General features: G+C 42.0%; 1 pseudogene; it reads left to right on the top strand.

Annotated features, from left to right (window-relative positions):
• The first annotated feature begins 4,388 nt into the window (after positions 1-4,388).
• LOC103461036 (plexin-A2 pseudogene) lies at positions 4,389-5,715 on the top strand (annotated as a pseudogene).
• Positions 5,716-8,940: the final 3,225 nt, after the last annotated feature.

An 8,940-nucleotide genomic window follows, 5' to 3' on the forward strand; every position in this document is an offset into this window, starting at 1 on the left:
TTCTCCTGCAGGCTTTTTTTATTGTGGGTTATTTAGAGGATGAATGTTTTGAGACACCACTTATTGATTTTATTTAGTAATATTAGTTGTAGATGTCGGCAAACATTTTCCCTGACAGAGTTCACATAAAAACAGTAAATCAGTTTTTTCAGCTAGACTCTATGCTCACAAAAACCCATGGTTACCTCGGTGGTTTGTTTGTTGACTCCATATGTTGTTGTGGTATAAAGTTTGTTCTATTTTCTTAGCCATGGATTATTCCTTCACTTGATGCAAAATGCCTGTTCAACCACAGTCAACCACATAGACTGTGGTTGAGGATGGTAGGAGAGCTTTTCTGTGTTGCCATTAAGCAGCCACACATCCATTCAGTGTTTTTCCATTAGCAGGTCTTTTTTGTCAATCAGTTTATAATAGGAAATGTCATTGTCCGTATATGTTGGAGCTTTTCCGTTTTAGAGGATTTTGCACAAAAGACTGTTCAGTGTCATGAATGTGTTATTTTACAAAAAGACAGATTATTTATATATATTGTGTGCTTTAAAGACTGATGATTACCAGGTTAAAAAATATTTACTGACGTTATGACGCTTCCACACTAACCCCATTTGAGTAGCTGTTTTGTTTGGTTTTTAGAGGTATAGATGCATTGCTGTGACTCAACTGCTGTTAGAAGTAAAGTAGGAAAGGAAAAAGGTGCTTTTGTTGCTAAAAGTTTAAGGCTTCTGACTTAAATTACCCATTAAAAGTTATAAATGTTTCTCCCTTATTTTCTACCTAGACAATAATCGTATTTATTGCAGCAACAGTCATGCCCTCTTCTTTTTGAGGTCAGTTGATGATTGTATTTATCTATGAATCATTCCTGAATGCATTTATATGTTAATGTCCATCTCTGTAACTCTGACACCTAATAAACTAAACAAAGACATGGCTTTGAACTATAGAGCACAAGGGGTGATCCGGTGTTGGGTTTATTCTTTTCAAGTCTGCACCACAGCTGCAAAGCACCGAGAAAGTCCATGTCATCTGCAACAAAGAGGTGGTCATGCAATCAACTTAAACAAAGACTTTGTTCCCCGTGTCGCTGAAAGCAATATGAATGGACAACCTTGGTGGAGCCTTCGTTTTATTTGGAGCATTGTGACACTCTATGCCTGTGCAGCTGTAGCTTCAACATGATGCATTTATTTTTCGCAATGACTTGGGAGGAAGACCAAAATAATGAGGAGAGGAAGAAGAAATAGATGGGAGTAAATGTTGAGCACACATACAATTAAGGGCGGAGGGTGTAGCAAAAAAAGCCCTAAGGGGCAAAAGGCGGTGGGGCTTGTGCAAAAAGCTAGCTCAGCAGGAGGCTCATTATTCCACCAATGGGATCCACTTTGCACATCCAGCTTGTGCAAACTCACACAAAGGAGCGTAGCAGCATGCAGGCAGCAGAAAGTGAGAGTGAGGGTCTGCCTCTTGCTGCCTTTTTTTAGAGGCAGTGGCACTTTTATGGCCATGCTAATAAAGTGCCTCTGGGATACGGTGCCTCCCACACCTCCGCCTATACGCACGCCAAGAACAGCTTGATTGGGCCTTAAGACTTGTGTTTATGGACACATGGATCAATACGCTTCCTCAGGGTCTATATTTAAAACGGAAATGTGCAGTGTGCTCACAGATAGAAGTAGAGGATGGGGACACCGAAATGGCCATTATGTGATTTAAAGCAAGGTCTATGACGTCATTCTGATGGAATCCCACATCAGTTATACCCATCCACGTTGCCTCGCTTTCAAACTTGTCGTGCCAAGCGCTTGTTCATTTAAGGTGCAGTGGCTGATTATTCCAGCCACATCTTTCACCCTTGCTTCCCAGCGCCCTAGCTGGCGGCAAATGCAAATCTGGAGCGTGACAAATGATGTAAGGCCGCCTCTGACACGTTCCAGCCCTTGGCTTCCCCGTGTCGCTCCCCAGCTTACCTCCCTCAGCTCCACAGTAATTACCCTTGTTGGATCGCTACGCCTGATCATAGTTGATTTTGGGATGCACTGCCATTCTCTCCACTTGTTAGCCTCTCACACTGCCTGGTTCTGATGGAGCGCACTGATAATACGGAGGGAACGAGATGAGACACAAACACACATGCATGCATTCACACTTGACTGTACGTGATTGTTGCAGTGGTGATTAATCCCTTTATTATCTAATCATGCAAGCAAAAGATTGGAATAAAAAGATAAAAAAAGAACAGCAGTGTTTAAAAGAGAACAATTAATAGATTCCAATTTTGTAAATTGTGCCTTGTGAAGGTCAAGGAGTGAGGAAAAGGGTGCATAGAAGTGATTTCCAATTTGTTCTCAGTTTGTTCCAGTAATAAGATCCAGACCTTTTCTTCCAATGGATGAGATAATTAACTCATGGGGCAGACCACATAGAGCTCTGTTTTTTGGTTTATGGCACACATGGAGAGGATCCCTGCTGCCAAATCAAAGCACGATGTCACAAAATTCAGACTTTCCTGATTTCTGTTTGAAATGAAGTGTACAAAATTGCAAGAACAGATATGAACTTAAATCAGTAAACTGATGTTTAACATGTCTTGCTTTACAAAAATCTTTCTACCCATTGTTTCCATATTTTGTCACCTTACACCCACAAACCTCAAATCTATTTTTACGATTGAACACAACATTGTGTAACGTAATTGTTACACAATGAAAAGAAAAACATTACCGTAATCATTTTCAGAATGTTGTGCAAGTAAAAATCTGAGAAATGCAGTGTGCATTTAAATTTTAGCTCCCCTGAGTCGATGGTTTTTTAGAACCGTCTTTTGCTACAATTACAGCTAAGAGTCTTTTGGGGCATGTTTCTACCAGTTTTCCCAGCCTAGGGCCTGAATTTTTATCTCATTCTTCTTTGCTGCTTTGATTACTCATTTTAAAGTCTTGCCACACATATTTAACGGGATTTAGATGTGGACTTTGACTTGGCCAGTCTGAAACATGAAAATGCTTTTGTCCAATTCATTCCATAATTGGTTTGTCTCTATGCTGGCCTGCATGGGGCTGAACCTTCACCCCTGTCTCAAATCTTTTGCGGGACCTCTCACTGGGGTGTGAAAATTCAGTCCTCCAGGGCCGAGGACATGTAACTTTTAGATGTGCCTCTGCTTCAACAGCCAGTCAAATAATCAGGTCATTAGCACGACTCTGTAGAACTTAACTGCATATTGAGAAGGTAATTTAGCCATTTTATTGGTGTGTTGGATTAAAGACATTTAAAAGGTTTAGGAAACCCTGGCCTTCAGGGACTGGAGTTCAACGCGTCTTTTATTATTACCCTGTATTTAACTCTGTCCAACACCCAGCAACTCTCACCAGCTGACCTGGGCCTGCTTAAAAAACGCTTCCCTGCAGCTTGATGCTGACGCCACTGTATTTTACCATGGCGATTGTGTGTTGAGGGTGAAGCACAGTGATAATTTTCACTCTTGCTTAGTATTTTGCATGTGGGCCAAAAATGTTACACGTTTGTCTTATCTCACCAGAGCACCTTTTCCCACATGCTTCTTGTGTCCCCTAAAAATAAACGGTTGTGGCAAACTTTAAATTGGACTTCTTTTACTTTCTTTCAAAAATGTTGCCACTTTCCTAGGTTTTCACTAATGATCTCTATCAAACCTCTGGTGGCCTGAAAGAGCAGTTGTGTTTTATACCGATATTCAAATACAGAGAAATTGACTACTTTTATTAATGGCAATTTCACTGGATTTTATTGGGAGATATGAGTAACGGGGGCTGGCATCAAAAACATTAAAATATGTAGAAAAAAAAAATTTAAGGGGTGTGAATACTTTTGTAAGTTACTGTAGAAGACTATACAGAAATCACCACAACTTTATAGTCATCAAATTTTCCATTTTTCACGGATGAATGGAGGCTTAACACTAAGCATTATAAAATGCTTAAGGAATCCAGGTTAGATGTAAGGTGGTGTTTGATGGTAATGTAAAATGCAGTGAGTCACTGCTGTGTGTCCAAGGCTCTCTGTGGGCTGCGTCTTTGTTGCACGTTCTTGTTCTTAGAAACTGCTTGGCCAGTGTGCGACTTCAGCATCGTTTGTATGAGTCAGGTCAGGCTAATTTCCTGTGGTGTAACCTGCTTCTGCTTCCTGCATTGTCTTGCCCTATCCAGCAACTTGCTTGGAATGTGTAGCATAATGATTTCCACATATTGTCTCTTTAAATCAGTGCCTCTTTTGCAAACCCTTTGCCCTTCTGACGCAGAACATTTATACTTAACAAGTTTTTCCATCTGGTCGTGAGTTTTTTGTTTTGAATACGACTTGTGCCGAGAAGTCTAACTTCTTCTTTTCTCGTTTTCTCTTTTCAGAAACATGTGAAGGTCCTTGTGAAAGTTCGACCCGCGAGTTGGTCTTCATCGACAAAAAGGCAACGATCACCCTCCTCTTCCTCTAAACCATTCTGTCTGCTCACTCAGCGGTTTCCTTGCAGGACAAGTAAACATGGATGGTCAAAAGGTCAAAGACAGAACTTTCATGCGCTGTCCCACGTTTGGAGCAGTTGCGACTCTTTTATTCTTCTGGCTTTTAGCGGTTCCTGCCTCAGATGGGCAGACCTTCAATAGTTTCCACCCTGAACGACGGGATTGGGTTTTTAATCACCTTACTGTTCACCAAGCCACTGGTGCATTATATGTTGGAGCAGTCAACCGTGTGTACAAGCTGTCAGGCAACCTCACCCTCCTGGTTTCCCATGATACAGGCCCAAAGGATGACAATAAGGCCTGCTACCCTCCTCTAATTGTACAGCCCTGTACTGAGCCCCTTGTGCCCACCAACAATGTCAACAAGCTCCTCCTCATTGATTATTCGCAAAATCGGCTGCTGGCCTGTGGCAGCCTCTACCAAGGTGTGTGTAAACTCCTCAGATTGGATGACCTGTTTATCTTAGTGGAGCCTTCCCACAAGAAGGAGCACTATCTCTCCAGCGTCAATCAGACGGGAACCATGTATGGGGTGATTGTGCCGTCGCAGGGCCAGGATGCAACGCTTTTTATCGGCACAGCAGTGGATGGTAAACAGGACTACTTTCCCACTCTTTCCAGCCGAAAGTTGCCACGTGATCCGGAATCGTCTGCCATGCTTGACTACGAGTTGCATACTGACTTTGTGTCCTCTCTTATAAAGATACCATCAGACACACTAGCGCTTGTCTCACACTTTGACATCTACTATGTTTATGGCTTTGCGAGTGGCAGCTTTGTTTACTTCCTGACTGTTCAGCCAGAGACACCGGAGAACAGCATGTCGTCAAGCGGATCCAGCAGCGATCTCTTCTACACGTCCCGCATTGTTCGCCTCTGTAAGGACGACCGCAAATTTCACTCCTACGTCTCCCTGCCCATCGGCTGTGTGAAGAACGGCGTCGAGTATCGCCTGCTGCAGGCTGCTTACCTCGGCAGGCYGGGCCGCATTCTCGCCGCTTCGCTCAACTTAAGTGCCCAAGATGATGTGCTGTTCACCGTCTTCTCCAAGGGCCAGAAGCAGTTCCATCGACCGCCAGATGACTCGGCGCTCTGCGTCTTCACCATCCGAGACATCAACGCGAGAATCAAGGAGCGCCTGCAGTCCTGCTATCAGGGAGAAGGAAACCTGGAGCTCAACTGGCTCCTTGGGAAGGACGTCCAGTGTACTAAAGCGGTGAGTTGCTCCTAATGAAAACACACACTTTACAAACAAAAATGCAGAGATAAATGATAGTCCTGGGTGCTTCTGTTAGCTGATCACGGCTATGAAAGTCTCTACAGAAAAAGCCAAATTAGTTTATTAGAGGTTTATTTTGCTCTCTTAAATGAGACCGTTTGCTGAAATGGTCATTCAAATAGTTTCACATAAGTACTAACCGCAGACTTTACTGTATTTTATTGGCATTTTTTGGTTGTCCCATTTACTCTTCTACCCTAAATAAAAATTCCAGTGCCATTAGTTTCCTTCAGAAGTCGTCTAAATAGAAGAGTCAGAGTGGGCCAGCTTATGGAGCAGCTGCAGAAATCATCAACTCAAGTGGGAAAATCTGTTGTCAAGGCAACTGTTTGCAACTGTTGTGCGCTTTGCAAATCTGGCCTTTATGGAACAGTGACACGAAAGTGTATTAATACACAAAGCCATAAGTAGCCATGTGTGCAGTGTTTTTTGTTGAGGAAAGTGCAAATGTATGGAAGAAGATGCCCTGGTCGAATGAGATGAAATTTAGCATGAAAGACAAATTGTTTGGCACAAAACTACACTGTCTGTATCTCCAGTACACCGTCTGCAAGGCCAAACATGGCTAAGCATGAGTGTGGAGGACTTTGTTCTTATTGGACAGAAAACCTCTTAGTGGAAGCCTGAGAGGTTTTCCTTCCAGCAGGAAAACAAGCCTAAACTTATTTCCAGAGGTGATATAAAATAATTGATTTTAGAGTTGAACAGTCAAAATTGAATTAGTGTATGGAAAGGCTTGAAAGTTTGTATTTACTGATATCAGATCTGACCGAGCCAGAGCCGTGTTGCAAAGTAAAACATGCAAAAAGGTCAGTCTCCAGATGTGCAAATGCACCCCATACTTTTCAGGTTTTAATGATGAACAAAGGCGGGAAGCCATTTATTCTATCATTTCAATTTCAACATAATGCACAACTTYAGCTGGTTTATCATAGTTAATCCCAGAGAAGTTTGTGAGAAATATCTGAGTACTTTCCTAATATAGTTCACTTAAAAAATGAGTAAGGTCAAAGTCTTGGAGCTGTCAAACAGCTTCTACAGCCAGTGGTTTACTCCTCTGATAAAAGATAAGAAACAGTAAGAGAATGTATTAAGTTTCTCGGTGAGCCTAAACTGCACCGTGCCTTTAGGGGGGGGTTTGTGGTAATAAAAATAAACACAGCAATCATCCGGAAATGTTTCTGACTGCCTTTCATTTCATGCTCTCTATTATCAAATGACTAACACTACTTGTAATGATGTCAAATTGTTTTGTTGCTCTGATATCAGGGAACATCCACTTTCAAGTGCATTTCAGGGAGACATATTCATAAATTACGCAGGCTTTATTTTTCTTTACAAGCATCAAAGTGATTTTCTCTGAGCGCAGTCAAAATAAATGCTCTACTCCTCAATTGGGAGTGTGTGTGTGTGTGTGTGTGTGTGTGTGCGTGTGCGGTTGTGTGTATGCATGTGTGTGTTTGGGGGAAGATTTAAGAGGGAGGGTGTCTAGGGGCTGCTCCAATTCGTCTACTTATGATGCTGGTGTAGATCACACACCAGTCCATTCCCTCTAAAGTTCCTAATTATCCCATAATAAAAAGGCTGTGTATCTGTTGCATGTTGTCAAGAAGAATTAAGTTCCTTGATTCTCCTTCGGTCCCAGGAGGCTGCAGTCCTCTGTGCTTTCACTACGCTACCCGCTAATAGGAACTTAAGATTATTAAGAATTAATGACTTCTGACTGACTGGGTTATGTTATATGTCTGCATTTGCACAGAATAGCTTGCCAGTCTTGGCCATTCACATGTGCATTGTGAGGTTTAATGATGTCTGTGTCGCTCATTGTGATGAAAACCACCTATTATCTCCTTTGTTTGCTAATCCCCTTTAGAGAACCCAGAGGATCATTCTCATTAAAATCCACAAATTCACCACCTCACAATGTCAGCTGTGAGGACTAAGACATTATCTTAAGAAACTGGTGGCAGGGTTTTTATTAGCTCCACTGAGAAGGCAGAAAAGGATGTTGCATGCAGCAAAGTGGGTGTAAGAAGGTGTACAGTGGTGACAGTGCTGTGGCTGTGAGGCTTGTTATCCGCCAGAGCTTGAATTAGAGCGTTTTTCCACCTTCCCAGAAGAGTCCCCAATCATCCCAGTGTGCGCTGACTGTTGCCAGCTGTTACCTGCAAGGCCCGCTCCTCCCACTCCATTCTGCAGGCATGCACTGCCAATGATGTTCTGCTGTCCTCTCGGATTAAAGGCTACATGGCCTCTGTGTGTGTTTTGCCAGAGAGACGAGAGAAATGTCAAACATGCGCCTTTAAACCGTGCTCTCATGCTCGATGAGCAGCCAATAAATCCATAGTGTATTATAGATTATGCAAAGAGATGTCGACGGACGAGGGAGTTTTAAATCGTTACAAGCTGCTTTTAGCAGCCAGATATGCCAGCCTTGCTGATGTTGAACCGAAATCCCTCTTTCACATATTTCCTCAAATGAATATGGAGCGTGGTGCCCCTGTGTGTAAAGTTGTGTGAAAAGCCCTAAAATCAAATGTTTTTTGTTGCAGCACCATTATGTTCCTGGAAAAATGTAGAAAAGCTGACCCCCTGATGTGAGCATGTTTTAAGAAATAATAGATTTTTGTTACAATTATTGGAGGCACAAATGTTAGTAAACCAGCTATAAATATATTGTATTTGGGACATTTTTGCCAAATGAACAACACTCAGTTGTCCCCATTAAAAATTCTAAAGTTTGGAGATGCATACAGAGTGACCACTCCTCTTATTCATTATTTATTGTGTGGAGTCCAGCGTTGGCTCTTTGGTTTTATGTGGTAGAAAGGACGGTGTCTGGTTTGGAAACATCAACGTTTTGTCTTTGTTCTTGAGGATAATGTGGTTTTGCTGCAAATCTCACACTAGGTTTCTCAACCAGTAGAAAGTTGGGGATCTTGCTCTGTCAAGGATTAGTTCTCATTGTGTCACTATTGATGGTAGGATTTTGAGAGAGAGGCACAAACAGATTGAGGATCTGTGGAATGAGGTCCTTCACATATATACATACATACATACATACATACATACATACATACATACATACATACATACATACATACATACATACATACATACATACATACATACATACATATATATATATGTATATATATATAT

This window comes from Poecilia reticulata, unplaced genomic scaffold (assembly GCF_000633615.1).
Source record: "Poecilia reticulata strain Guanapo unplaced genomic scaffold, Guppy_female_1.0+MT scaffold_490, whole genome shotgun sequence".
Classification (NCBI taxonomy): Eukaryota; Metazoa; Chordata; class Actinopteri; order Cyprinodontiformes; family Poeciliidae; genus Poecilia; species Poecilia reticulata.